Source organism: Halichoerus grypus, chromosome X, assembly GCF_964656455.1.
Source record: "Halichoerus grypus chromosome X, mHalGry1.hap1.1, whole genome shotgun sequence".
Taxonomy (NCBI): Eukaryota; Metazoa; Chordata; class Mammalia; order Carnivora; family Phocidae; genus Halichoerus; species Halichoerus grypus.
This window is the reverse complement of record NC_135727.1, coordinates 18,172,746-18,198,791: the sequence shown is the minus strand read 5'-3', so window position 1 is coordinate 18,198,791 and position 26,046 is coordinate 18,172,746. Positions and strand designations below refer to the sequence as shown.

Sequence of the window (26,046 nt, the reverse complement as noted above, 5' to 3'; positions counted from 1 at the left end):
CACTCCTGGGATGTCGCCGGGCACTTGGTGTGACCTTGAAGATTAGGGCAAACGGGGTCGGAGGCGCCCCAAACCGCAGTAGAAAGCCCCAGACACCAGACTTGAAATAGTCATTCCACAACTTTCAGTCCCGTTTTCCAGCCCATTTCTGGAGACAGTTGAGCTATTTGTTTGGAGATTCTTCAGTGAAGTTGATGAGCCGCTCTCTTTCCAGGAGTGCTGGAAAATGCCAAGAAACTTCATGGATCATTTCACTGCTCCCCATTCTCTCTCGGGTCATTGTTGGCCTTCGTCCCAGGCCTCCTCTGGTAGCCAACTCCCTCATTCCAGCAATCATTTCTTTGCAGGAGTTTGCTTCTAACCTTTCAGCGTGTGTCCCAAATATTTAGTGATGGACTCAATCCAGTAGGATGATTTTTTTTTTTCTCTTTAACTCATTTAGATGACTTGGGAAAAACGAACGCTGTAAGCTGAATAAACACTGCATTTGTCTCCCTCAGTCCCTCCTGGCTGGAAGCTCTCGGGGCCCCCTCTGTTCTCCCGCTCACCTTCCTTGCCCATCCAAGGACACTTGGGATTTAACCATCCAGTCCCCCACGCAGGGCTGCTTGTAGCGCGCCAGCCAACGTTGCCCCATTGGGCAGTCAAACCTTGAGTGTTCTGTAAGCTCCTCTTTGTCTCCTTCGGGTTTATTCTGGGGTGTGACACCTGCCGTTGATTATCTGACCCTGTCGCCTGGCTTAGCCGTCCGGGGCTGGAAAGAGCTGGCTTCCCCCTGGACAGGAGCAGGGCTGAGGGCTGGCACAGGGCAAAGCTGCATCCGGCTCTCTGGCGCTGTTTACTACTTGCTATTTTGAGACTTTCCTCCCATCGAAATGTCGCATGGTTCCAGTGTTAGAAAGAAGTGTGAGGGGAGATCCATGCGAGGGAAACATTTTGAATGTGTTGACACGTTGTGTTTATCTTCCAAGTCTCTCTTGGGGGTGTCTGCCCAGGCAAACAGGGGAGAAACGGAGGTCTGCGGCGGTGACGTTACCTCACTCCTTCAGGGCCACAGACAAAGATAGAAAGAAAAACAACAGAAGGAGGGAGGGAAGGAAGAAAGAGAAAAAAGAAAACCACTTGGTACTCCCCCCCTGCTTTTTAAAAAGATTTTATTTTATTTAAAGATTTATTTATTTGAGAGAGAGAGAGAGAGAGAGCTTTCACACACAGAGAGGCAGAGGGAGAAGAAGTTTCCCCGCGGAGCGGGGAGCCCAATACGGGGCTTGATCCCAGGACCCCGAGATCATGACCTGAGCCGAAGGCAGACGCTTCACCTACTGAGCCACCCAGGCACCCCTAAGATTTTTTTTTTTTTTTAAGTAACATCCACACCCAGCGTGGGGCTCGAACTCACAACCCGGACATCAAGAGTCGCACGCTCTACGGACTGAGCCAGCCAGGCGCCCCGTGGTCCCCTTTTCTCCACAGTCTAAGGGAACATGTGTATTTCGCCTAAATCAGACAGGGAACCAACTCTGGGATCACATTCCGGTTTCTGAGAGATACATGGTTTATTCCCACGGCCCCGACCGCTGTCAAGGGGGAAACCCACATGCAGGATTTGCTGACAAAAGAACCTCTCGGGCCAGCACCGGAGGTCGGACGGGGAGCAAGTCACCCCGCGTGCCCACGCGACCTCCAGGAAAAACAGAAGGCGCGGTAAGGGCAGGAAGAAGACGGTTAGCCTAACTCTCCCCTCTTTGGAGGAATTACTCCAACCACGCTCCTCCGGCTCTCTCAGATTCCCAGGGCTTCCTGGCTTCTCCCTGAACAGATCTAGGTGTCTCTCTGGAGCCCGCGCTGTTCCCACGCGGGCTCCCCTGCCCTGCCTCCCATAAGCTATTCCATATGGTTGCGCCCTTTGTTCTCACGGTGCTGGGTTTTACAACTTCCCATTGACTCGGAATGTCTTTTTTTTTTTTTTTTTCCAACGGGCTCTTTGGGGATTTGCACCTCCTGCTAATATACAAATTATTTTCTTAGTTGCATCATGTCCGTTCCTAATTTTGAAAACCCTTGATCAGGAGCTCTCCCCTGGAAGGAGAGAGGACAGGAAGGACTCCACACAGTCTCCGTTCCTACAGGCCGACCTCCCAGAAGGAACCCAAATCCCGGGACTTTGGTTCTGATCCATCAAAGAAACACAGAAGAACGTCGAGGACCCACCTGTAGGCTGGTCACGCAGGAGATGGGCCGGGCCCGTCTTTTCAAACTGAAGACGGTCAGGAGAAGGCCTGTGGCTCGGAGGTTATGAACTGCAGAAGCTTCGAGAGGTCGAAGTTAGAATGGAGCTTCCGTGGTTACCCTCACCTCCTCCATCAGATCAGGGAGCCCCAGGCTCAGGTTCTCCATCGCCATGTGTTGGATGCTAGCGCCTTACACGACTTCAGTCTTGCTTTTCGAAGCAGCCAGTGCTAAAAATGTGGAGAACCTCGCCCTTGCACTCCCATCCACGCCGGACTAATGTACGTCGGTCGAAAGCAGCGGTTTTACTGTTCCATTAGAATCACCTGGGGAGCTTTTTTTTTTTAAAGATTTTATTTATTTGACAGAGAGAGAGAAGAGCAGGGGGAGAGGGAGAAGTAGGCTCCCCTGCAAAGCAGAGAGCCCGATGCGGGACTCGATCCCAGGACCCCAGGATCATGACCTGAGCCGAAGGCAGACGCTTAACTGACTGAGCCACCCAGGCACCCCAACCTGGGGAGCTTTTAAAACCTACTCAAGCCCAGACTCTGCCTCTGGGGACACAGCTTTAATTGGCCCGGGGTGGGGCCTGGGTGTTGGGAGGCTCTAGAGCTCCCCAGGTGATTCTAATGTGCAGCCAAGGTTAAGAACCCCTAGTGTAAATGAAAGAACATGGCCTTTGGAGTTCATCAGGACTAGGTTCCAATCCCGGCTCTTCCCCTTGGTAACAGTGGACTCTCTTGAGCCTCATTTTCCTTGTCTATAAACCAGAGATAACGATCCCGCCTCTATCGGAAGGAATGAGGCAATATGTATGTATAAAGCACTTAACAATGCCTGGCACACAGCAGTCGCTTAATAAATGCCACTCTTCCCAACATACGCATGCGATCTGTTAAACCATTAAGTGCCATCCGTTTGCAGAAATTATCCCGATTTAATTTTCTTATAGATCGAAATACAGTAGGTAGAAAAAAAAAAGCCAGTGTGGAAGAACATTTTGCTCAAGGCTCCACATTTAGCCCTAGGCCTTCCGGCCCAGGAGAATCTAGTGGCATCTTCCCTCGGTGACCAGAACTTGGATCGTGGGGCACACAGAGAGTGCTGTGCCGAGTTTACAAAGATTCAGGTGTACAAAAACCACATGAGGGAGACACGGTTTGACAACAGTTCTATGAAAAAGACCTTCGGGGGAGGCGGGTTGAGCTGACCACACGTTAAATAAGGGCGGACAGTGCCACGTGACCGCTGAAACAGCCAACATAGTCGGATAACATCCGGAGGAAGGAGCCAAGGAGGGCATTGTGCCCCTTCACTGGCCAGGCAGTCCCCTTCAGAGGGTGGCGCCCGCCTCTGGGCATCACTGTCCGAGGGACGTCGATGAACCACAGGAGGGTGACAGGGACGGTGAGAGTGGAGAACAGTTGAAGGATCCGGGGCTTTGGAGAGGTTGCGTTGACTGGCATCAAATCTTTTTCACGTAGAAGGATGTGGCTTCTTCTGTGTTGAGCCAGAGGGCAGGACTAAAACCAGTGGACGGTAATCGTGAGCACTTTCAGTCTATCGCTGGGTGCCAGGTCCAAGGAGATCGCTCTGGCAATCCTTGAAGACTGTGATTCTAGAAGGATCCTACTTTTTAAAAATTCCCCTTTCGTATGAACAACCCATGACCTGGTGGAAGCTGTGTCACCGACCAGCTGATTGATCCTGGACAAGTCACTTCATCTCTCTGGGCGTTAGCGAAATGACTTTAGGTCGACTGATGGCAAAGGACTCTTACGGCAGATGTTTCTTGAGCATCTATTAGGTGCTAGTCACTCTACTCAGGTTTTTCTGCCACCTAGGACATTTCAGTCCTTACTCGCAGCACTTACTCTTTGTCACATTCACCATGGCCTCCCCAGATCATATGACTCTAAGCCTGGGATTGAACTGAAGGAAGATTCCGTAGGGTTTTGAGAGCAGAACAATAGGCGGGTGAGGAACCTTGCCTGCACGGTTGGATGAGGCCAAGCGGGAATTAAACCCAGATTTACTCCTGAAAAAGATAAGTGCCACTTAGATGAGGGCTTTTTAAGCAACTTCACTGTAAGCAGCTTTTCTATATAAGATTTGGGGATCAAAAGCATTTTCTGCACATGCGAATGGGTATATACGTAGGCCTATGGCAGGCTTCAGGAACCTCTGGTTCTGTGCCTAATTATATCCAGCCGTGGGAAAGTTGAGTGAAAAGTTTGCGAAGCTGTGGGAGGGAGACAGGTTAGACTGGGCTTCCCTGTGAATTGCCGAGTACTTCGGGGCGACCACAAAGTACTTGCTGGAGCCGTCAGGCTGGAGGGGCCCTAACGGAAAGACAAACCTGGCGTTGGCCCGGATCTCTCTCTTGCCCCGGATCGGCAGAGCCGAGAGGCCAGCCCAGAGGGAGCCCAGGGGCAGCTTGCGGTCGGGGAGCCTTCACCCCTTCTGCGTCCGATTCCCCGGGAGCCGCCGTGCGGTCTCCGCATCCGTGCTGGGAGCGGGCAGTGGGTGCGCAGCTGTGCTCCCAGGGGGCACCCGATATGCGGCCCGGGGCTTGAGCTTTCTCCTCCTGGCCAAGGCAGTCCATCCACGGGCCCCCGTCGGCCCAGGGACCCCTGCAAGCCCCTGCCGGGCACCCCCTCGCTCGGCAGAGCCCGTGGGCCCGAGGCTTCCGGCTCTGACCACACCGTGGCTCTTGGTTGCCCAGACTTGGTCTGGTGGGACCTGGGGCTTCTGCTCTCCCCCCTAAATTCACATTCGTCATGTAACGTCTTGCCTGAATAAATGATGTCGGGGCCCTCCAAGAAAGTCTGGAATGTAGGCTGCCTGTGCTGGGATGGACATCCTCCTGACCCGGGAGTCTGGAGGATGGACTTCTAGCCTCAGCTCAAGCATTAACCAGCAGCAGGTCTTTGGCCAAATCACTTCCCCTCTCTGAGCCTCAGTTTCCCCCTCAATAAAATTAAAGTGTCGGCCTGGCTGATACCCCGATCTTCTCTGTTTCGTTTTCTTTCCCTTGCTGTGTCTATCTCCAGTTTCCGTGTTACCCGTTTACCTTTCTATCTGCCAGTTTCTTTTTCTCAGTACCCCTGGTGCCAAGCCCTGCCTCCCTTCCCCCTTTATCTTTTACTTTTTTAAAAGTCATCTCTACGACCAACGTGGGGCTCGAACTCATGACCCCAAGATCAAGAGTCGCACTCTACCGACTGAGCCAGCCAGGCACCCCCCCACACCTTTACCTTTTTCAATAATTTTTTTAAAAAGATTTTCATTTATTTATTTTATTTTAGGGAGAGAGAAAGTGAGAGCAGGGGAAGGGGCAGAGGGAGAGAGAGAATCTCTGCACTGAGTGCGGAACCTGGCAAGGGGCTCTCTATCTCAAGACCCTGAGATCATGACCTGAGCCGTCACTAAGAGTCAGACGCTTAACCAACTGAGCCACCCAGGCACCCCATGTTTCTAATCATTTTCTTTTTTTTTTTTTTTAAAGATTATATTTATTTTGACAGAGAGAGAGAGCACAAGTGGGGGAGCAGCGCAGGCTCCCTGCTCGATGCGGGACTCGATCCCAGGACCCTGAGATCATGACCTGAGCTGAAGGCAGACGCTTAACTGATGGAACCACCCAGGGGCCCCTCCAATCATTTTCTACCTTCCTTTTCCCTCCTAGCCGTTTTCCTTTCTGCACTCTCTTCCACACCCTTCCTCGTTCCAGCCACCAGAAGGAATGAAACATATCCGTAAAACAGAAAGTGTGTGGAATCAAGTGTTAGGTCCACTTTCTTAATGACCTGGTGTAGGTCACTCGACGGTAGAAACAGGGCCCCAGCACCTTCCCCTTCCCCTTAAGAAGCAGTCACTGCAAACAGAAGTTGCTTTTGATAATTGTGTGTGACCTACAACCGACATTTGTTTTGTGGGTCAGTAGCCACCATGGAGGAGAGGCTCCCTGCCCTTGGCTATAGCATCTGACCCGCTTGGTTAGCTCAGGCTGTCAGCAGGGCACGGCTAAAGATAGTTGGCCTGGCTGGGGGCATCTTATGTGTAGCTCGAGACTTAAGTCTGTGAGAAGAGAGTGCCTTGTCGGCTAGATAAAGCCCTGACCTTAACCACATTTCAGCCTTCAGTTTTCTCCAGGACAGAACTCCTTCTGTAATGACCAAGGCATTAGGCCGCCCTGAATCACTGAAACTGGGAGGGAAGGGCACTTGGACGTGTCGAAAAATTCAACTTTCAGATGAGTTTTTAAAAGATCCTCATGAGTCCGAGCATGACGTGAGTGGTTGGGAGAGCAGGGAGCACATCCTGGCTAAGCACAAAGTCCTGGGTGTCTCCAAGCCGGAGACCTGCCTTCTGAGGCCCCTCCAGATATCTAGCCATTGCCTTGCTGGTCCATCCCTGCTTTTTGCACACATTGTTTAAAGGTCAACCTTCACCCGTCTGGTTGAAACTACTGCAATTCTAGATTTAGTGAGGTGGGAATGAATGAAGCTCGACTCTGTACACTTGAATGTCAACCTGATTATTCCTACACCCTTTTCCCTCCTCCTGTTCCCCAGCCTCTGAGGTTTGCTGCAGCGGGGTGTTCCTTCTACCCTAAAGGAATAATGCACTCTGGTTTTTAAAAATATTTTATTTATTTATGTATTTGAAAGAGAGAAAGAGCATGAGCGGGAGAGGGGCAGAGGGAGAAGCAGACTTCCCGCTGAGCAGGGCTGGATCCCAGAACCCTGAGGCCATGACCTGAGCTGAAATCAAGAGTTGGATGCTTAACCGACTGAGCCTGGGAATTTTGCCCTCTCTAGCATTTGTTGTAGTCAATAAAGCTCACCAGCTCTTTCCACTCCAGTGTCCGTTACATCTACAAAAGTCACCTTAGCATCCGCTGCAAATGCATTAGCTCCTCGGTCAGATGACCTCAGAATGCAGTCGGCCGTGGAGTCTGCCGAGGGGAGCACGAGTAACTCAGGTTTCCCGTTCTGATAGGACCTTGCGAGGTACAGGTGTATAATCATCAAAATAAAACTCGTCAAATGTACACTGAAGCTTTGTGCAATTCTTGTGTGCAAATTTTACCTCGAAGAAAGAAAAACCAACACATCGTACACTCTAGTTAATTATGTGAATGCCAAGCGTTCGGGAGGACAGTGTACTTGTATCTGCAGCTTATGTGGAAATAAACCCCCCAAATAAGATGCACTGATGGCTGGATTGAGGGATGAGTTAGTGGATACGATGTGATATAAAGCAAATAGAGCAAAATGTTGACTGAAAATCAAGCTGTCACTTGGGCGGGTTAAAGCCTCAAGCCCACAGCACTTCGCATCACCAGTCCACCCCGGCACTGAGTGATGAGTTCCCCAAACCTAGTGAGAAGATATTTGGTTCTCATTAGCCCTCCTCAGCCAGCCGGCAGAAGACCTCTTTGCTTCCCAGAGTCTGGATTTGTCAAAGCCCGTGGTCCAGTGCATTGCACGGAAGTTGAGAGGCTCTTGGGCAAAGCGGGGTACTCTTTCTCCCTAGTCTTCTCCTGACCCAATCGCCTAAGGTGCCCTGGAGGGCTGGCTCCTCTGGAGCTCATTCCCTGCCTCACGCCTGCCTGACCTCAGCACACTAGGGACTAGGAGTGAAATAAACCTGTGATTTCCCAAATCGATTTTGTCCTGCTTTTCCCAAAACATGCTCTACTGTAGCCTTGATTTGATTGTGTCACAACTGATCCCAACATGAGGTGGGTGACGCAGGGGCGGCGTTGCCCTTATTCGTTTGAAAGCTTTTTGAGGAGGACATCTACCTCTGTTTCTTGATGCTCTCTTCTCTCGGGCTGAGCCCTTTCCCTAACCTATTCTGGGTCCCATCCCAAAGGCTCTGAGATCCTTAATAGCATCACTGAAAACAACCACGAACATTATGGTCTTTCACAGCTACAGTCCCTTGACATCCACCCCTCATCTCAGTGATTGCTGTTCAAGCAGGTATGGGGCGCCTACTGTATGCCAGGCAGTAGAGAAGATGCTAGGGGAGAAGGAGAAACGCTAACACGGGCAAGCCTCAACCTCCACCCCTGAGTTGTGCTCAACCTCGTAGTTGTGCCATGCAGAGCGCGCGTGAGAGGTAAGAGTGCAGCAGCCCTTGGGAAAGGGGCCAGGTGCGCACCAGCCTCCCTCCCAGTCTTACCTCCCACCCCCCAGCCTCCCAAGGCTCCCACTACCACCAAGTGCTACCACCTCTCGAATATGCATGAGCACCTCGCTGGTGTGTTCTGAGCTCCAGACCCCTAGTGTTTCCACCTGCCTTCTCAGTGTCTTCTGGATGTTCCACAGGTGCCTCAGACTCAACCAAACTCAGGATTTTCTTTCTCAAGCTCGCTCCTTCTTCTGCATCCTCTAGCTCACCTCACTGCCTCTTTTGAGACACGGCTCACATTTCATCTCTTCACGGTACCTTTCCCTGACCCCTGCAGGTAGGTTTATTGACTGCCTCTTAGGTGTTTCCATTGCTTTTGTAGAACCCTCTCTCCACAGCATTTACCACGCTGTCTGGTCTTTTTTTTCTTAACATGTCCCTCCCCCCAGTACTATGAGCTCCTTCAGGGCAGGACCTATATACTTCATCATTATCGTACCCTTACGCCTAATATCGCATGACATGTGATAGGAGCTGAGTGTGCGCTAGCTGAACTAAGTGGAATTGAATGACTAACTCTGTCCGGGAAAGTTCAATAAAGCTTCACAGAGGAGATTATATTTATACTGGATCTTGGAGAATAAAAGTTGGCCAGTTGTTGTGGGAGTGGGACAGGAAGGGAACAAGGGAGACAGACAGAACAAGAACATGTGCAAAGGGGCAGAGGGCAATGAACAATAGTGTGTTCTTGGCGTGGCAGGTAGTTTAGTGCCCCTGAAGGAACAATAAATGAGGCTGGAAGAATCAGTATGGGCCAAATCACAAAGAATCTTCAATACTTGCCTATGAGTTTACTTATTCATTTATGTTTGAAAACAGTTTATTTTTAAGTAATCTCTACACCCAACATGGGGCTCGAACTCACAACCCCGAGATCGAGTCACCTGCTCTGCTGACTGAGCCAGCTGGGTGCCCTAATACTTGCCTATGAGTTTAGATTTTTAGCTTATATGTGTAGTCAAAGGAGAACCATTGAAGAGTTTTTTTAAATAGGTGCAACATAATCAGAGCTGTGCTTCTGGAGTTTACCCCGCTGTCAGTGCAGAGAATAGATTTCAGAACTAGGGGAAACTGGAGGCAGGGAGACCAGTTAGGAGACTCTCGTCGTAGTCTAGGTGAGAGATAATGAGGTCATGGACAAGGGAAGAGGTAGTAGGCAGGAAAAGAAGTGAAACTGAACCCAGAAATAGGGGCCCCACCTCTCATACCTAACCTAGGAAGTAGATTTCAGACAGGTCGAGCACTCATTCGAATTGAAAATATTTTATGAGCATGCTCTATTTGAATAGTTTATTACCTAGAGTGGTAGGCCAAAAAGTAATTCAATGTTCTAAGTCTTTGTTGGGCATATGGTCTATTTGGAAAGATCCACAAAGTAGAATATGTAGGCTGTTGTTACTGATTAGAAATTTGGAATGAGGAGCCAAAGAAGACTCCAGGGTTTTGGGCCCGTGTGACTGAGCAGAGGAGGAGTAGCTCTGGAATGGTGGGAGAGGGGTGAGTGCTGTCTGGGCACGTTGAGTGTGTGAGGTGCTGTGAGACACCCAAGTGAAGCCATCGGGGAGGCAGCTGGATATATGGGCCGGGAGCCCAGGAAAGAGATCTGGGCTGAAGAGGAAGATCCAGGAGTTGCCAACTTGGAGACAGAGGTGAAACCATGGGGCAGATGAGATCACCCAAAGACAGTGTGTGGAGTGAGAACAAACAAAGCACTTTGGATAGAACCCTAGGGAAGATCAAATCTGAGGGGTGGGCAGACAGAACAGAAGGAGCCCATGAAGGAGTCTAAGAAGAAGGGGACTAAGACGCAGGGGGGAGGAGGTGCAAGAGACCCAAAGGAGAAACACCACAAAACAAGAGAGGAGACTCACGAAGACATATGTATCTCCAAAAAAGATACAAATGGCCAACACGCACATGTAAAGATGCTTGACATCATGTCATTAGGGAAATGCAAATCAAAACCACAATAAGGTACCCCTTCACACCCACTAGGATGGCTACAATTTTAAAAAGGCAAACTAAAGGGGCACCTGGCAGGCTCAGTTGGTAGAGAGCGTGACTCTTGATCTTGGGGTTATGAGTTCGAGCCCCATGTTGGGAGGTGGATGGCACTTAAAATTAAAAAAAAAAAAACCTTTATAAAAAAGGAAAATAACAAGTATGGGCAAAGATGTGGAGAAATTGGAACTCTCATATGTTGCTGGTAGGATGCAAAATGGCACAGCCACTATGGAAACCAGTTTGGTGGTTCCTCAGTAAGTTAAACATAGAATTACCATATAACCTACCAATTCCTCTCCTAGATGTATACCCAGGAGAATTGAAAATAAGTATTCGAAGAAACACTTGCATTCAAATGTTCATAGCAGCAGTGTTCACAATCACCAAAGGATGGAAACAAGCCAAATGCCCATCAACTGATGAATGGTTAAGCAAAATTTTATACCTATATGATGGATTATTATTCAGTCATAAATATGGATCCATGCCACCACATGGGTGAACTTTGAAAACATTATGGCTAAGTTAAAGAAGCCACATACCAAAGGCCACATGTCATAACTCCATGTACACGAAATACCCAGAATAGGCAAAATTAGAGAGACAGGAAGCAGACTACTACGTTGGCCAAGTGAGGGAGGTGGGGCCCAATGAGGAGTGACCACTCATAGGTACGTGGCTTCTTTTCAGGTCGATGAAAATGTTCTGGAATTAGATAATGGTGATTGTTGCACAACATGGTCAATATGCTAAAACCACTGAGCTGTATGTTTGAAAGGTTTAAATTTTATGACATATGAATGATGCCTGTTATAAATACAGCTGTTAACCGAAAGAAGAATGGTGCCTTGATTGGACTGTGTGAGTAGGTGGATGGTGGTGTTATTTACTGGGATGGAACAGATGGTGGGGCAGATGGAAGTAAATGTATCCATTCAACAGGTCAAGTTTGAGGTGCCTCTAAGACCTAAGTGAAGGAAAAAAGAAATAAGTCTAAGTTCTTTCCTCTGAGGCACTAGGGAGAAGCTGGTGGGGACCCTGACTGCTTAGCGTGGGATGGGGAGAAGAATGGGACCGGCTGGTGTTTGTCTGGAATAGCTGGAGACCTAAGTGGTTAGGAGGGGCGTGAGGTTATGAAGTAGGGGGCCTTGGCATGAGTCCTCTTGGACCCAAGTCCATTTTCACATGGGTCTACATACACACTCGGTCCTCTGGTCATTCTAGGGGCATTCAAAACAGTCTCTGGCTTTTGGTAAGGCTCAAGACAGGTCAGATGGGGAGGGCTGGGACTAGGATGTGTTGGTTTTCTTGTTGCCCACCACCAGTAAGTGATGACATTGCTCAGTCATGGATGCGGAGTCTTCCTTAACACAAGCACAATTACTCGTCTTGAATGATCATCCTCGCTCAGCGCCGCAGACATCTCTCTTCCTTCTGCATAACCCAGACTAAAGTCTCTGTCTATAATGGCCAGGTGCATAGCACTAAGATGTAGTCAAGGTTTTGAATAGTGTCCCTCGTAACCTTTTCTGGAAGGACAGCGGTGGTGGCCCATCTCAGCAGGGCCTGTGACCTCAGCAAGAGCACCTCTCTCCCAATCACAGAGCTGGGGCAAATAGGGAAAGAACACCGTGCATATCGGTGTTAGAACCTGGATTGGGTGGGACCAACAAGGCACATGGTGTAATGGGGCTCACTCAAAGCAATGCAGAGACCACTAGAACAGCAACATCCTTGGGAGAGTGAGGTCTGAATCAGGGTAAGAGACAGGAATTCGGGGAGGTGGGGGGACCTTTGCGGAACCAGACTGGTGACAGGATAAAGTGGCAGCAGAAACTAGATCTGGGCTGAAGACGGTGGCGCAGGATGAGAGCAGGGTTCACTTGCGCTGGATGAGGGCAGGGTGGAGTAAGAGCAGCTTGGTGTGCTTACAAGTTCACAGCCAAGGGCAGAGCTTACTTAAAAAAATAATGATAAATAAGTAAATAAATAAAGGGGTGCCTGGTGGGCTCTATCAGTAGAGCATGTGACTCGATCTTGGGATCATGGCTCCAAGCCTCATGCTGGGGGTGGAGATGACTTAACATCAAAGTTCACAGCCGGGTGCAGGCCCGGGGCGCTTTACATGGGAAACTGAGAAGCACAAGGGTGTACGAAGCCTGGGTGCCTTTTCACATCCAGGTGGACATGGCCAGATGAGGTGTTTAGAAGGAGTCTGAGGCCTAAGGAAGGGACCTGAACGGGAGATAGAGTGTCGGCAAGTCCTGGCATGGAGCCGGTCACGGGAGCCATGGGAGAGGATGAGCTCACCAGGGAGAGGGGGCAGAGAAGATCAAGAGGCCCAGATCTGACCGTGGGAGCCACGGATATGTTAAGGGCCAGCTGAGAAAAGGGAGCAAGAAAAGCAGGGGTCAGAGTGGCCAGAGGAGGGGGTGGAGGTAGTCAGCAGTGATGAAGTGGTCTAGGACGAGTGGAAAGAGCTTTATTCATGGACAAAATGGGAAATCGGCTCTGCTCTTGAGTCAGAGGGCAGCCAGCGGTCATGGAGGGAAGCCTGCCTTCCTGCCTTCCTTCGTTTCTTTTTCTTTTTTTCTTTTTCCTTCCTTCCTTCCTTCCTTCCTTCCTTCCTTCCTTCCTTCCTTCCTTCCTTCCTCCGTTTCTTTCTTTTTCTTTTTCCTTCCTTCCTCCCTCCCTCCCTTCCTTCCTTCCTTCCTTCCTTCCTTCCTTCCTCCGTTTCTTTCTTTTTCTTTTTCCTTCCTTCCTTCCTTCCTTCCTTCCTTCCTTCCTTCCTTCCTTCCTTCCTTCCTTCCTCCGTTTCTTTCTTTTTCTTTTTCCTTCCTTCCTTCCTCCCTCCCTCCCTTCCTTCCTTCCTTCCTTCCTTCATTTCTTTCTTTTTCTTTTTCTTTCCTTCCTTCCAAGGCAAACAATTGTTGTCCTTTATTTACTGTAATCTTTTTATCAGGAAATAAAACACGGATACAGAACAACACTGAGAACAAACGCACGGCTCAGTGAGTTACTGCAGTATTAACGCCCTCGTAACCACCACCCAAGACACAGCACGGGACTCTGCCAGCCACCCCAGAAGTCCTTCCACATGCCCCATCCCAATCACGGCTCCTCCTGTCCCCTACATGCAACCCCTGGAATCTTCCTTTGTCCACAGAGGCAGAGTTTTCCTGGACTGAGCACTCACTTCCTGCCAGGACTGTGCTAACCTCGCTTCACGCCGATCATCTCCCGGAACCCTACACAAGACTTTGCCTTACGTACTATTAACCCCTTTTAGAGAGGCAGATAGTGAACTTCAGACAAGAGTGGGCACATGTCCAAGGTCACATGGTGCGGGAGCCGGGACCGTAACCCCGGTGTATCTGACTTCCAATCCAGTGCTTCCTTCCTCCACCCCTACCCGTGCTGCCCCTCCCAGCTGAGCACCCTGTGCCGCCGGCTTTGTGAGGTGGGCAGTCGTCCCAGAACCAAATCCAGTGGCCGCACGGGTAGGGAAGGAGGAAAGCTGGAGCAGCCCATCCTCCCTGGCAAAGAGGCTCTCTGATGTTGATTCTTGCCGTGGGGGCTGAGGCAAGCCTTTCCTGGCTCCCTTAGAGAGAGGGAAAGCAACTTGTCACACACACACACACACACACACACACACACACACACACACCCGCGGGCTGGGGGGTGGATCATCCACACATTTGCAACTGTCTTTATTCTCTCCTTGTCACCTGATGCTAACTAACATCCTTCCATTGGATGTTATTTTCCAATGGGAAAATAAACAGTGAATGGCCACACCAGTTAAACTGTTTAATTACGTAGGTTGGGAAGAATGACATTTGTGTACATTCCCCAAAGACATGGATTAAAGAAATGACCTTTCCCTTGGTGCGAAACTAATTTGTTGTGTATTGGAACTCTGATTGCTTCAGTTGGGCCAGGCAGTTTGTTGCCCCACTGTTTATGTCTAAGACTGCAGATGAGGCTCAGCGAAGCTCCATCTTAGGCTGGACTGATTTGTATATTAGCGTTTTCTAAAACATCTCCATCTGAAATATATTTCCAAAGACGTGTGTCTTTCTGTAGCTGGTCCTGGTACTTTGTGGATTTGTTCGAATGTAAATGCATCTGTGAACATCAAAGGAATAAGAAAAATGACCTTTACTATGAGTCACAGAGAGAAAAAAAATGCCCATGGATCAACAACGGCTATTGGAAAGATGGAAGAGCGTCACTTATGAGGCTGGCGCTCTTCTTATAATTAAAAAACATCTGGAACCAGGAAAAGAAATCACGGAACTAAATGTCAGGTGTCACATTATGAGAGCTTTATTAATTACTAATTAGTAAACTTCATTAATTCTTAATTAACTTCATTAGAATGTTTCTCTCGGGTAGTGTTAGGGCTCTGTTAGTTAAAACACGAACAGATTGAGATTGTCCTCTTCTCCTTCAGTGTCATTTTGAAATGGATTGTGGATATTTCCGTAGGAGTTGAAATGCTTGAAACGTTTAAAAAATGCATGTACCAACTCAACTTCTATTTATTTAGGCTCTGGGGATCTTTGGACTGATGGCACTTAAAATTGGTTATGTCCACGAGGAAAAATGTATTGCCAGCGCACACACCCTTGACTTTCAAAGGAAACGTGGTGTTAGAGGCTCTCCAATCCTCAAGTTGCAGGAGGAGAGCTGATGGTCATCAAACGCAATGTGCCTCTGAAGCTTCAGCAGGTCCCACCAGCTGCCACCAAAGACACGAAGGCCACGATTTTCAGTGCTCTGGCTTGGGGGCTGTAGTTTGGATTTTTTGTGGGTGGTGGGGCGGGGCAAGGGGTAAAAACCACCAAATACAATTTATTTAAGGTGGCATTTAAAGAGCGAAAACTCTGATAACGTCGGAATAGGCTGCAACGGTGGATTTCTAGTGAAATAAGATCAGATGTTTATTTTCAGAAGGATCCGACTCTGAACAAAATACACTCTATTTGATTAACGGCAACTTTCTTAGACAACAAACTCACTAGCTGTGTAAACATGCCAGGAGCTGTTCATCTGCTTCTAACAGGAACCCCCTTACCTCAGCTGAGGGGAATGCCATTAAGTTGTTACCAAAGGATTCTGACTGCTTCTTAGGCTTGGCTTACTTGCCTGCTGGCCCCACCCCCCCACCCCCTTCCCCCACTATGGGAGCCCTTCTCCCCACCCATCTCCCCCCAGGACACAGCAATGGCCCAAGGTGACTCCACTTGCCATGTCTAGTCGGGAGCTGGATGGAGCCAGGCCTCATCCTATTTCTTCTCTCCATCCTCAAAGCTCTGACGTTCCCTCTTGGACAATGACTTCAGAGCAAATCTGTTGGCTTGCAATGAGTTCCTAGGGAGAGTCTCGAAACTCGACCTTCTTGACACTCTCTCTTCTCCCAAGCTGAGCTGGAGCGGCACAGAGTAGTTTTGTTTTCCCACACATTCCTGGCCGAGCCCTTTTTCTCTCTGAGGACTGCTTCAGCTTCATTATTTTTGGCTGGCTACAGCAAACACAAATCCACCTTTTCGTTATATTGGCTCCCAGGGGCTCTGCTGCATTTACAATTTCCACGATAAACCAGCACGTTGGTACCGTGAATTTGGTAGCTATAAAAACACGCAAGGAAGGTGCAAATTTCGTCATGTTTTATTCCAACAGTCCTGCTCCAAGGCTCCCTTTTTTCATCTCTGAGGTCCGACTGGCATTTTTCAAAGTTACAAATGTCTCAGACACAGAACTCTGCTTTGAGCATTGGTGACTTAGCGGACGACATCCATTACTCAAGAGAGCCAAGCACCAGGAAGAAATGTTCCCTCTAATATTTGAAGATTGTGGACTTAGGACAGCACTATGAGAGCGAGCAGCAATTGAAGACTGCTAAACAGAGTTTCATGTTGAAATCCAACCTCATACACAGTTCATTAGACTTGCATGACGGTTTTTCCACTTGGTTCTACAGGGCACGATAACTGAGCATAAATGATCCATAGTTCATGGCAATGACAGTGACTAGTCAGATTTCTATACAGACATTATAATTATTCTGGGAAGAAAACTCTGGAAGGGGAGGAGAAAAGAGAGTTTGTTGTCTTTATTCCTTTTCTGCTAGAGGAGGTCAGTCGTTGCTCTGATGACATCCCCTATGAGCTTTCTATCAGGATAACAGCATCCAGGGATGCCCCTGTTAGCTCGAGGACTTGTGCTATTTTAAACCAAGTAATCCCAGGACCCCAGGGTCATTCCTGATCCAAGGGGACCAGGAGCCTGTCAATCGGTGCTTCTGGAATGCCACTGGGGGGTGAGACTGTCCGGTGCACTGAACCCGCTGGGTTACTCATCTGGAGGTCCTCAGACGGGGCTCAGAAGAGCTTTTTGTTCCACTCACTGTTTGCTTTTCTTTCCCTCTCTCTAGCTAGGTGGAACGTGAGATCTCAAAAGATCCTTTTCCCTTGTCTTCCTCCATCCTGACCTCCCAGGGTTGCATTATGCAAGCAGGTGGATGAGGCTGAGGGTTACGACTTAAGGGGCAGTCCCCAACCTTGGCTGCACGTGGGGATCATCTGGGGTGCTTTGAAACACACTGATATCTGGGGCCCATCCCCAGAGATTCTTCTTCTTTTTTTTTTAAAGATTTTATTTATTTATTTGACAGAGAGATAGAGAGAGAGCACAAGTAGGCAGAGCGGCAAGCAGAGGGGGAGGGAGAAGCAGGCTTCCCACTGAGCAGGGAGTCCAACGCAGGGCCCCATCCCAGGACCCTGGGATCATGACCTGAGCCAAAGGCAGACGCTTAACTACTGAGCCACCCAGGAGCCCCGCATCCCCAGAGATTCTGATCTAATTGGTCTAGGTTGCAACTTGTGTGTTGGGATTTTCAAAAGCTCCCCAGATGCTACCAGGATGCAACCGAGGCCAAGAGGGAGGGCTTGCATTTGATAAATAAGTTTATGCAAAATACTTTGAGGTTAGTGCTTTCTCACCCACCTGCCAGGAAGATTCTGGAAGCATCAGAACCAGGTCCTCCGGAGGGTCATGCCTGCCAACGAGTCTGCTTGGAGGACTTGGTCTTGTCATAAAGCACTTCACTAGTCTTGTGTTTCCTGCAGGTTCTAAATTTGTGTGACTCGAGATAAAGTAATCCACTTTCTTCAGTGGTGTTCCCTAAGGTTCCTGGACCCCAAAATCTCACCCTAAAGAACCGAGGCCTTTGTTGGCCCTGTTGGTCTCTCCTCTTTGGTACGTCCCTAGGGGCCAGGTGAGGTCCCTAACCCGGAAGGAGTCTTGCCCAAAGTTGAGATACAGCCCTCCTCTATTGTTTCCTGTGGCTGCTGTGACAAATGACTATAAACTTGGTGCCTTAAAAAAACAGAAATTTCGGGGCGCCTGGGTGGCTCGGTCGTTAAGCATCTGCCTTCGGTGCAGGTCATGATCCCGGGGTCCTGGGATCGAGCCCCGCATCAGGCTCTCTGCTCGGCGGGGAGCCTGCTTCTCCCTCTCCCACTCCCCCCTGCTTGTGTTCCCTCTCTCGCTGTCTCTCTCTGGCAAATAAATAAATAAAATCTTTAAAAAAACAAAAACAAAACAAAACAAAACAAAAAAAAACGCACAGAAATTTCTCCTCTCACAGTTCTGGAGGCCGGAAGTCCAAAATCAGGGTTACTTGTCCAAAATCACAGTGTTGTCAGGGCTGCGCTACCCCTGGAGGCTCTTGGGAAGAGTCTCTTCTTAGCCTCTTCCAGCTTCTGGTGGGGGCCAGCATTCCTTGGCTTCTGGCCACAGCCCTCCAATCTCTGTCCCCGTGGCAGGTCACATTGCCTCCTCCTCTTCTGCCTGTTAAATCTCAGTGAGCTCCCTCTTTTAAGGACACTTGTCATTGCATTTAGAGCCCACCCAGATAATCTGGGATAATCTCCCTATTAAAAAACCCTTCATTGAATCACACCTGCAAAGACCCTATTTCCATATGAGGAAATAGCCACAGGCCCTGGCAATTAGGATGTCCTATCTTTCCAGGGGCCTTATTTCATTCAGGCTCCGAAGAGCAAGAATGGGCATCATTGAGAGGGTGAGCTGGTGCAGTCCGAAGAGCAAATCCCGAAGAGGCTGTTAAAGCCTGGGTAAGGAACTAGGGTACTCGGCTAGATGGAGGTCTGAGGGCCAGAGAGTCTGGAGTGAAGACCAACAGGTTTTGTCTAGATGATTCCGCAGAGTTGGGAGATGGGGATACAGGGGTCATGGGGGGCAAGCAATGCCTACAACTGGGTTGGTGACTATTTCCGGCACATGAGCTTCCACAGGCCTCGGAGGAGGGCCCTGAGCAGAACCAGCCTCTCAGGAGCAGGCCTGTTACCCATGGCCTATGTCCCTGAGCATGTCCAGGCCTCTAGTACAGCCTCTCCAAGGTCAGTCAATGGCAGTGAGGTAGGAAAGATTGGCCAGGACAATTCAGAGCCCTCTTGGACCCCAACCCTTTAGCTTTTACCGGAAGGTTTCTCTCTTTGTAGCAAAGAAGATGGAATCAGTATCCAACATTCTATGGAGGGGCGCCTGGGTGGCTTAGTCGGTTAAGCATCTGCCTTGGCTCAGGTCATGATCTCAGGGTCCTGGGATCGAGCCCCGTGTCGGGCTCTGTGCTCAGCGGGAAGTCTGCTTCTCCTTCTCCCTCTGCACCCCCCCGCCCCGCTTGTACTCTCTCTCAAATAAGTAAAATCTTAAAAAACAACATTCTGTGGAAACATTTTACATCTTCTGACTTAATAATGCTTCCAGGGACCACTCTAATGCACTGGGGAATTGTTGGCCAAAAAGAATTTTTCTCTCATTTTGGTTTTCCTGCAGGCATGAATGTATGTTTTTAAAGGCCAAATATTAATTAATATCACATTTATTTCCTTATCCCTTCCAAACCACCAGAAGGATAAGGTAGCACCTAGTCCTTGATGAAATCACAAAATTCATGGCAATATCCACGGCGAAAACCTAACAATTCAAGGAGCTCCTTGTCCACATTCCTGGCTCTGGCCTACTCCCTGGACAAAGCGACGACTGGCTGCTTCAAAATGCCACCTTCTTACCGCACTGGGCGGGGCTTTGTAGGAGACGTTCAACCAAGGCCTCGGATTTCGAAAACTTGGAGTCCCAGACACCACCTGCCATCCACGCAGGGTGCCGCTCACCCAAATTTCCCCACCCGCCCAAGAGGCCCGGGGAAGAGCTCGAGGGGAAGTCACGGCCACGCTGGGGAGGAAAAGTGCCTTCCATACTCGGCCGCCGCCCCCCCAGACTAGGAGCCCGGGCCCAGAGAGGCTGTTCTCTGGGGTCTGATTTCCCACAGGGATAATGCCCCGGGGCATCCAGAAACCCAGCGCGTGAACCCTGCCTTCACCGGAGCCCGCAGGATCAGGTCTGGGGCGGAGAGACTCAGACCATGCGAAAGCCAGAGGGAGCAGAGATTATCCAGTTCACACCTGCCAGCTGGTGGGCCCTCCGCTGGAATCACCGGGCAAGTGCTGGCTTTGCCCCAGAGGTGGCCTTAAAACTCTGGCTCGGTCGCCAGCGTTTAACATCCAGAGGTTTGGCTTCTTGTGAAAAATCAGCATCTGGCCATCGCAGGTCCTCGGGACCCTTTGGCAACAGCGAGCGGGGACCGGTACCCGCCTTTCCCCGTAGACGAGCCGCACGGTCCCCAATTCACCACAGCCGTTCCGGAGCCCGGCCCCCTTCGTGACCCGCCAGGCCCCAGTGGGCGTTTGAGTTTGCAGCCGCGGCCAGGGTTCAAAGCGCCCCCGACCCGCCGTGGCGCTGGGACGCGCGCAGCGCCCACCAGGCTGACGAAGGCCACCTGTCCTTCTGCGCCGCGCGGATTTCCCAGAGGAGCGCGGGAGAGCAGAAAGAACGCGACCTTGGAGTTGGCGGGCTTCCAGTTCAATCCTGGCTCCACCCCTTACCTCGTGGGATGGCTTTGACCCGGCGATTCCCCCGTGTGTGAAGTGAGCAAAACCAGAGCACAGATGACGGGAGATGGCGGTATGCGACAGCACGTGGGCGGGCGCTGAGCGGGGGCTCCTAACTCTCATTGTCTTCATCCCTCCCTGTCTCCGCCGCACCGGGCAGCCGCCAGATGGCCCTGAAAAAGAACGGAGGCAATGCCGTGTCGCCAAGGATGCCTGAACGGCCCCTGGAGCTTTGGTGATAGCTTTACTGCGATGCAGCTTCCGGACGGTAAAATGTACCCATTTCAGAGGTACAGTTGAGTAACTTTTAGCACGTTCAGTGCTGTGCAAACATAGCCACTGTCTAATTTTATAAAATTTGGGGGCCCCCCGGGTGGCTCAGTCGGTTGAACATCTGACTCTTGGTTTTGGGTCAGGTCATGATCTCGGGGTCCTGGGATCGAGGCCCGCATCAGGCTCGGCGCTCAGCAGGAGTCTGCTTAGGGATTCTCTCTCCCTCTCCCTCTGTCCCTTCCTCTGCTCTCTCTCTTTAAGATAAAGCAAATAGGGGCGCCTGGGTGGCTCAGTCGTTAATCGTCTGCCTTCGGCTCAGGTCATGATCCCAGGGTCCTGGGATCGAGCCCCGCCTCCGGCTCCCTGCTTCTCCCTCTCCCACTCCCCCTGCTTGTGTTCCCTCTCTCGCTGTGTGTCTCTCTGTCAAATAAATAAATAAAATCTTAAAAAAATAAAGTAAATAAATCTTTAAATATTTTCAACATCCCCAAAAGAAACTTATAACCATCAGCCATCACTCCCTACTCTCTCCCCCCTCCCCCGGTGGGAAGTAAACACTGATTTGCTTTCAGTCTCTACTGATGTCCCTTGTTCTGGGCATTTCATTAAAATGGAATCATAATACGTGGCCTCTTGTGACTGGTTTCTTTCACTTAGCATCATGTTTTCAGGCTTCATCCAAGTTATAGTACATGTCACTACATCACCCTTTTATGGCTGAATACTATTCCATTACATGGCTAAACCACTTTGGTTACCCATTTATCTGCTGCCATTTACCCACTAATGGGCCTTTGGGCTGTTTCCACCTTTTGGTTATTGTGAACAATGCTGCAGTGACCATGGGTGCACAAGTATCTGTTTGAGTCCCTACTTCTACTTATTCTCTATATATACACAGGAGTGGAGTTGTTGGGTTATAGGTTACCTCTCCGTTTAACATTTTGAGGAACTGCCAGACTGTTTTCCAAAACAGCTGCATAGCTTTCCACTCCCATCAGCAACATAGAGGAGTTTTCATTTCTTCCCAGCCTTTCCACCACTTGCTATTTTCCTTTTTTAAAAAATTATAGTCATCCCAGTGCGTGTCAAGTGGTATCTCAGTGCGGTTTTGATGTGTATTTCCCTAATATCTCATGGTCATGTTGGCACCTTGTTAAGCACTTACCGGCCATTTGTCTATCTTTGGAGAAATGTCTGTTAGATCCTTTGCCCAATTTTTAAATTGGGTTGCCTTTTTATTGAGTTGTAAGAATTCCTTTTTTTCAAAAAAGATTTTATTTATTTATTTGAGAGAGAGAGAAAATGACGGGTAAGGTAGAGGGAGAGGGAGAAGCAGACTCCCTGCTTGATCCCAGGACCCCAGGATCATGACCTGAGCCCAAGGCAAACTCTTAACCAACTGAGCCACCCAGGTGCCCCTAAGAATTCTTTATATATTTCAGATACATGTCCCTTATCAAACATACGGATTGAAAATATATTTTCCCATTCTGTGGGTTGTTTTTTCATTCTCTTGATGGTGTCCTTCAAAGCACAAACATTTAAATTCTGATGACGTCCAATATTTCTATTTTTTTCTTTCTTTCTTTCTTTTTTTTTTTTTTTTGCACGTACTTTTGGTGTTGTATCTAAGTAACCATTGCCAAATCTGTCATAAAGATTTACCCTTATGTTTTCTTCTAGGAACTTTATAGTTTTAGCTCTCGCATTTAAGTCCTTGATCCATTTTGAGTTAATTCTTGTATATGGTATGAGGTAGGGGTTCAACTTCATTTTTTTACATGTGAACATCCAGTTGTCCCAGCACCATTTGTTGAAGAGACTATTCTTTCCCCATTGAATGGTCTTGGCACCCTTGTCAAAAATCAACTGACCATTGGGGTGCCTGGGTGACTCAGTTGGTTAAGCATCTGACTCTTAGTTTCGGCTCTTGATTTCAGGGTTGTGGGATTGAGTCCCACATTGGGCTCTGGGCTCAGCAGGGAGTCTGCTTGAGATTCTCTCATTTCCTCTGCCTCTGTCCCCCCCTCCCCCCGGCTCTTGCTCTCTCTCTTTCTCTCTCAAATAAATAAATAAAATCTTTAAAAAAATCAACCGACCATAGATATATAGGTTCATTTTGGACTCTAAATTTTGTCCCATTAATCTATATGTCAATCCAATTCCAGTACCACACTCTCTCTTTTTCTTTTAATTATTTATTTTTTCTTTTTTTCTTTTTGCTTATAACACCCACCACACTCTCTTGATTACTGTTGCTTTGTAGTAAGTTTTGAAATGGGAAGTGTCATTCATCCAACTTTGTTCTTCTTTTTCAATATTGTTTTAGCAATTATGTGTCCTTTGCATTTCCATATGAATTTTAAGATCAGCTTGTCAATTTCTGCCAAAAAAAAAAAAAACCTACTTAGGATTTTGATGGAAATTGTGTTGGATCTGTAGATCAATGTGGAGAGTATTATCATCTTTACCCCCTTGCGCTTTTTCAATAGTAATGGGCCCTGCTAGCCTCCCTATCAGGTAGCAGGTACTATGATAGTCAGAGTTTGTTGAAGTCAAAGTTTGTTCATTACTTGAATTTCATGTGAGTCCAGGGCTGCATTGTCCACCACAGAGGCCACTGGCCACCTGTGGCTCTTGAGCACTTGAAATATTGCTAGTCCCAATTGAGATGTGCTGTATATTGAAAGACATGACTGATTTCAAAGATTTATAGCAAAAATGGGAAATAGTTCATAAATAATACTAATATTGATTACACATTGAAGTGATGGTATTTTAGACATGTTAGTTTAATAAAATATGCTATCAAAATTATTTTTACCTGTTTCTACTTTTTTAATGTGGCTACTGGAAAATTTAAAATATCTGTGTGGTTTTTATTATATTTCTATTGGTCATCACTGGTCTAGGGAGGTTTTTAAAGTTTTTTTGTTTTGTTTTTAAAGTTTTTATTAAGTAGTCTCCACACCCAATGTGGGCCTCAAACTCACAACCCCAAGATCAAGAGTCTCATGCTCCTCCGACTGTGCCATCCAGGTGCCCCCAGTCTAGGGATTTTTTTTTAAAGATTTATTATTTATTTTGAGAGAGAGAGAGAGAGCGCACAAGCGGGGGAGGGGAGGAGCAGACTCCCCGCTGAGCAGGGAGCCCAAAAGGGGGCTTGATCCCAGGACCCTGAGATCATGATCCGAGCCAAAGGCAGATGCTTAACTGACTGAGCCACCCAGGCACCTCCCAGTCTAGGGATTTTTAACATGGAGTTAATGTGGCAGAGCCATGGAGTGAGATTTAGGATATCCTGGAATCCCCTGAACCTCTGTGTAAAATCCTGTGTGCATGGATGTGCATTAGTTATTGCTGTGTAACAAATGATCCCCAAATTTAACAGCTTAAAAAACCAAATATTTATTATCACAAGGTTTGTGTGTCAGGAATCCAGGTGTGGCTTACCTGGTGCTGCGTTCATCTGAGGGTTTTCTTTCTTTTTTTTTTTTTTTTAATTTTATTATGTTATGTTAGTCACCATACAATACATCATTTGTTTTCGATGTGGTGATACACGAACCATTGTTTTTGTATACCACCCAGTGCTCCATGCAGTACGTGCCCTCCTTAATACCCATCACCGGGCTAACCCATCCCCCCTCTAAAACCCTGTTTGTTTCTCAGAGTCCATAGTCTCTCATGGTTCGTCTCCCCCTCCAATTCCCCCCCCATTTTTCCGTTCCTTCTCCTAATGTCCTCCATGCTATTCCTTATGTTCCACAAATAAGTGAAACCATATGATAATTGACTTTCTCTGCTTGACTTATTTCACTTAGCATAATCTCCTCCAGTCCCATCCATGTTGATGGGAAAGTTGGGTATTCATCCTTTCTGATGGCTGAGTAATATTCCATTGTAGATATGGACCACATCTTCTTTCTCCATTCATCTGTTGAAGGGCATCTCGGCTCTTTCCACAGTTTGGCTATTGTGGACATTGCTGCTATGAACACTGGGGTGCATATGGCCCTTCTTTTCGCTACATCTGTGTCTTTGGGGTAAATACCCAGTAGTGCAATTGCTGGGTCATAGGGTAGTTCTATTTTTAATTTTCTGAGGTACCTCCACACTGTTTTCCAAAGTGGCTGTACCAACTTGCATTCCCACCAACAGTGTAAGAGGGTTCCCCTTTCTCTACAACCTCTCCAACATTTGTTGTTTCTTTCCCTGTCCATTTTTGCCATTTTAACTGGTGTAAGGTGGTATCTCAATGTGGTTTTGATTTGGATTTCCCTGATGGCTAATGATGATGAACATTTTTTCATGTGTCTGTTAGCCATTTGTATGTCTTCTTCGGAGAAGTGTCTTTTCATGTCTTCTGCCCACTTTTTGACTTGATTATTTGTTTTTTGGGTGTTGAGTTTGAGAAGTTCTTTATAGATCTTGGATACCAGCCCTTTATCTGTAGTGTCATTTGCAAATACCTTCTCCCATTCTGTGGGTTGCCTCTTTGTTTTGTTGACTGTTTCCTTTGCTGTGCAGAAGCTTTTTATCTTGATGAAGTCCCAAAAGTTCATTTTTGCTTTTGTCTCACTAGCTTTTGGAGATGTATCTTGAAAGAAGTTGCTGTGGGCGATGTCAAAGAGGTTACTGCTTATGTTCTCCATCTGAGGGCTTTCTGAACGTGAATCTGCTTCTACTCACGTGGCTGTTGGCAGGTCTCAGTTCCTTGCTAGCGATTGCCCAGAGACATTAGTTTTTTGCAATGTGACTCTCTCCACAGTGTAGCTTACAAGATGGCAGTTGGCTTTCTCAGAGTGAGTGAGCAAGAGAGCAAGAGACCGAACAAGCAAGATGGAGGCCACAGTCTTTTATTATTGTTATTATTATTATTGTGGGAAAATATACATAAGGAATCCATAGTCTTTTTGTAACCTAATCCCACCACTTTTGCCACATCCAATTCATTTGAAACAAGTCACTAAGTCCAGCCTACAGTCAAGGGGAAGGGGTTATTCAAGGGTGTGAATACCAAGAAAATATTGGGAGCCATCACAGAGGTTGCTTATCACAGTGTATCTGTGTGGGTTTTTTTTTTTTTTTTTCTGGAAAGACCTAAGCTTTTATATGATTCTCAAAGAAATCTCAGACCACCCCTCAATGTCTCCTTCCCCCCTTCCCAAAAAGGTATAAAAACTAGTTTGGAGGGAACTAAAATGGAGGGTTTGACTAAGGAAGAGATTTTCTTCCAAAATTTCAGTGCTAAATACAAGATATAACTACTCTGTCATGTTTTTAAAAAATGTAAGGAAGAGGGACCCATATAAGATAAAAACTCAATGTGCACTGAAGTGAAATGATCACA

General features: G+C 48.1%; 1 pseudogene; it reads right to left on the bottom strand.

Moving 5' to 3' along the window:
- Positions 1 to 2,397, bottom strand: part of LOC118549779 (small ribosomal subunit protein eS12 pseudogene) — a 28,534-nt pseudogene extending 26,137 nt beyond the window's left edge.
- Between the last annotated feature and the right edge of the window lie 23,649 nt (positions 2,398 to 26,046).